Genomic DNA, 5,386 nt, shown 5'->3' with positions numbered 1-5,386 from the left:
AGCACCAGATAAAAGCACAGCACTCCAGTCGCTCATTGTCCGGGCTCGTCTCGACGAAAGCGGACAACTGAGCGACCACTCAGCGTAGTCATCCTCAGCTAAACAAACGATTTACTTACCTGTTCTCTTTGTATTCCTCCCTAGTCTTCCTGGTCCTCCCGTATCGTCCTGTCTTCCAGTCCTTCCAAGTCTGTGTCATCCTCTGTCAGCTGTATCTGGTGTGTGCTGTCCATCCTCGTGTATTCCTGTTACCCAGCCACGGAGGAGAAGACCCCAACATCATTCCTGATCCTCCTGGCTATCCTTCATGTGCTCCTTGTTGTCATTCAATAAACACCCTAACGTTTCCTTACCTCTGTCTCCTGTCCGCTTCATAACACCTTTATGGTGTACCAATTCCCCAGTTAGATTCCCCACAGAAACCAGGTGTTAAGTGGCTTGCTTGAGGACATAATAACCTGTAAAAGAGCTACTAACAGACATTGCATTAGCAGCCTTGATTCATAAACCTCATGCTAGCAGCATCACTTCTCTACAGTTTACAGCATTTAGATGTAGACTTATTTTTGTGCCTGTGCTGATTTTATTAATTATTTATTTGTTTATTTGTAATGATTTGGGCTTTTATGTTGGACTATACTGTATGTTCACACCATATGCCCGCTTCACCAATTATTCGTTAAAAATATTCCCAATTCAGGTAAAATAACATTTTATTTAGATGCTTAAGCTACTCTTAGACTCCAAGCTACTCAAATATATATATGGCGTGCGTTGGCACAAGGGCACAGTCGAGTGCCTTAGTGTCCCACCAGTGATGATAGACAGCCATATCACACTGCTATGAGTGCGATATTGCGTTTATACAACAATTTGATGACATAATCATGTATAGAAAAAGAAAATCAAACTCGCAAAAAAAAAAAAAACGAAATGTAAAAATTATTTTGTATAAGGAGCTATTGTCTGCAGCTAACGTCAGAACAACAGAAACTGTTGCTACTTCACAAACGTCACTGTGGAGCTAGTATTTGAATGATTCTCTAGCATAATATCTAAGGTGATGACAAAACAGGTGATTTTGCTCACATTTTAAGATAAGGCTGAATGGCATGAAATGCCATATCGGAATATCCCAATAATTAACCCAGAAAAAGCTAAAGCAAAGCAAACACTACCAGATTACTATGATATAAATACAGCACTACAACATAGAAAAGAGAGTGATCGATTTAGAATGTCACTTACCTGTTTTATAATGATTTGATCAGCTGTAGTTTGAAATTACGCTGAGTTTTTTTTCCTCTAATAGCTTATTATGCTGTCTCTGTTGCCATCTTGTGGCGGAGCATCAACTGTCTTTGCTCTGCTCAGTATGACAGGCTGATGGATGTCGACGCAATGTATTTTCGAATATTTAAAATATTTAAAATAGGCGCTATCCTTATGTTACGAGTTAAATTAAAAATCCTTTATCAAAAAGAGGTTTAACCAAAACATAACAAAAATAACAGGGATTAAAAATATAATCCCTGGTGCCCCCGCGCTATCTCTGCCCAAAATATAAACCAAAACACAACCACTGAGATTGAACAAGAAAATATGATTTATTTTACAGAAATAAAGAAGCAAAAATAACACCGGGAAACTAACTAACTAAATTAGAATAAACTTCCCTGGACAGTAGATAATAAAATAAAATACAGAAAATTTACCTCCCTACTAACAAACTCAGGAGAAAACAAAAATAATAAACAGAAGGCACCAAACCTCCCTAGCATGCTCCAAGCCAGACAGGGAGACAGAAAACCGGGTTTCTCCGGTTAGAATTAACAACGTCACATTGGCATCTCACAAAACGCCACATAAGAGATATCAGCAACGAACACTCATTTTATCACTTGATCAATAATATCTCTACTGACAATAAGCGGAGAATCGAGAGAGAGCGGAGAGCCATCGAATCCATGCTCTCGGAAGTTTTAAATTCAGCCGCCGCCAATCCAAGCGCCAATCATGATCCGATCCAACGTAATCCGCTGCACCTGCGAATATTTCGAAATGAGAGAGAGCTAGAGAAAGAGAGCAAGAGAGAAAGATAATTTTCATAATTGCAAGCCATAGCCTGCTGGCTGTTCAAATCAGCAAATTCATTTGGATATATTTTATACCCTAGGGGAAAAGCAACGTTTCAGTTCTGACATAACATTTATTTGATCAACAGATCCAATGCAATTAGAATAAAGTCTTAACAAAAACAGACAGGAGCAAAGATTTGAACACCCCAACAGAATAATGACATTGATCTTTTGTACAGCCACCTTTTGCTAAAATAACAGCCTGTAGACATTTTTTATAGTCAAGGAAAAGTGCCTGAAGTCTTGCTGAAGGCATTTTGGACCATTCTTCCTTGCAAAATTTCTCCACTTCAATCAGATTTGATGGGTGCCTCGTATGAATGGCTCTTTTCAAATCAATCCATAGATTTTCGATGACGTTCAAGTCTAGGGACTGGGATGGCCATTCTAAATCATTGTATTGTGTCTGAGCATGAATTACTTGGTAGATCTGGAACTGTGCTTTGTGTCATTGTCTTGCAGAAACATTCAACCCTGTCGTAACTTCATCCTCTTGACTGATTTCTGAACATTGTTCTTCAGAATCTGCTGATACTGGTTGGAATCCATGCGACCTGTGCTTGCCACACATCCGCACAACATGATGGACCCTCCACCATATTTTACAGTAGGGAGCAGGTTCTTCTCCAGCAAAGCTGTAGTCTTTTTCCGCCATGCAAAGCGCCTAGTTGTGGCATCTGTCCACAGTAAGTTTTCCCAAAATGATTTAGGCTTGTTTAGATGAGCCTTTGCATACCTCAATCGACTCTTCTTGATGGCAGAATATAGAAAATGCTTTTCTGCATCACCCCCCATTGAGCGGTTCTTTGTGAAGAGTGTGTTGAACTGTGTAACAACGTACAATGAAATTATTAGCAGCAAGATGTTCCTGGAGCTATTTGGAGGTGGTCTGTGGTTTGTCTGTGACCATTACAGCCATTCCTCAACTTTGTCTTTCAGATATTTTTCTTGGTCTAGCACATCTTTTCTTCACAAGAGCTGTTCCTGTGTCCTTCCATTTTCTTACTATATTTCTGACGGTGGAGACTTTAAACCTTTGTGATAGCTTTTTGCATCTTTCTCCTACTTCATGTTGGTGAATTATCCTAGTTTTTAGGTCATTAGGAAGTTCCTTAGAGGTTCCCATGTTGCTGCTTTCAGGTTTACAATAAGGAGAAGCACATCTAGCAATCAGCTTTCTTAAATATCCTTTTTCACGATTGGTTCCACCTGTGTTAGCATTGTTAAGGTTCACTGAGTCACTCAAACAAATTTGGTGTTGTAATCAATCTGTATTACGTGACAACAGGTTTGAAATCCACACAAAAGAGAGATTGCCCAAACTTTTGCAAAGCCTATTTTCAGTTTCAATTTAATTTCACACATCTCAATACTGCTACACTACATATTTCTGTCTGAAAGCATGACATTATATAGCTTTCACTAGAAACCGAATGGCATGATCTCCTCTTATAAAGAAAGAGCACATAACTATGGAGCCACAGAGGGTTGCCCAAATTTTTGCACAAATCTGTATATATATATATATATATATATATATATATATATATATATATATATATATATATTCTACTAACGAATAATGGTTATATATATATATATATATATATATATATATATATATATATATATATATATATATATATATATATATATATATATATATATATATATATATATATATATAAATAAACTATATAAGTTATATATATTCAAAACTAAACTTAAAACTAATAATAAAATAAAAGAATTCTACTAACAATATATATATATATATATATATATATATATATATACAGATTTGTGCAAAAATTTGGGCAACCCTCTGTATATATAAATATGTATATATATGTATATAAAACCATAATTTGTTAGTATAATTCTTTTATTTTATTATTAGTTTTTAGTTTAGTTTTGAATTAATCTATGAGAAAATGATCTGACTATGCCTAATTTTATTCATTCACATCATTTACTTTTATTTAATTTTTTTTATTTATTTATTTTTCTGACCATTATATATTTAAGGAGGGTTTTAATTGTACTTTATTATAGCTAAGTTATGACCTCATTTGGGATGCAGGAACATGTTCTACAGAGATACTGTATTCTATTCTCTAATCTTTTTTTTTTTTAAATCAATGAAACTGTTATTCACTAAGTTCTGCATTTACGCACTTCAAATTCAACACAGTTTATTCATTCGTAAAGTACAGCATAAACGTTCAATTTAGATCTCATTTAAAACCACTTACAGCAAAAAACCTTGGTCAGAATCTTTTGGTATTCAGTGTGGGTGTTGATCAGGCAGATGCTGCTGTGAGTCAGCTCATTAGAGAGGGTTAATTGAAATGGTGACTTAGAGCTCAAATATGTGTCCGTTTGACTGAGACCAACAGCTTCATACTCAGAATTAAACATCTAAATCTGTTACTGACCTTTTCAAAGCTTGCAGATCATGCTCCACACAGACAAGGAGGAAAGGTGCGGTTCAAAGAGCTTTTTTGTTATTGCTTTCAGATCATTTCATCTATGAAATAGACAGATTTTTACAAAGTTAATGCCAAATAAGTAAATTTTTTCAGATTGGCCCAATTATTTTATATTTCTGGTAACACTTTATTTGGTGTTCATACGATACCATTATAATTATGATGAAACACGCATAATTATGAATGAGATTTTATGCCTACTTAAGACAATTGTCATTAGGTGTCATTTGCTCAGTTGTCAAAGTCATTTTAAGTGCAAAGATGACATTGTTTGAGATGTCTGAGTTATGATAACTTGACATAAACAAATACATTACAACATGTCTTTGTCATAACACATTGACTTTACCAAGACAACATAACTTGTCATAAAGCTGTCATAAACATGATTGTCCTGAGGCCATGTAATTGTCTTGAGTATTTCTGATCCCTTTTCTCAGTGGAACAAACTGAATTTGTCGTTAAAATTTCTCATTAAAAGTGTCAACACTCTGTCAAATAATTTTATAACAGTGTCATTATTATTTAATGACATTTTAATAAAAGATTAAATTTGTATCACTGTAGTCAATGTCAAGGAAACTATCAATAATATAACATTTCTGACACAATTATATAGTTAAGTTATGATCGCTTATTTTTTTTTTCTAGAACTATTCTTAAGTCTTGATTTCGGCCAATTATGGTGACCCATACTCAGAATTTGTGCTCTTCATTTAACCCATCCAAGTGCACACACACAGCAGTGAACTGTGA

The sequence above is a fragment of the Danio aesculapii genome, chromosome 6, assembly GCF_903798145.1.
Source record: "Danio aesculapii chromosome 6, fDanAes4.1, whole genome shotgun sequence".
NCBI lineage: Eukaryota > Metazoa > Chordata > Actinopteri > Cypriniformes > Danionidae > Danio > Danio aesculapii.
Note: the sequence above shows the minus strand (reverse complement) of the source record.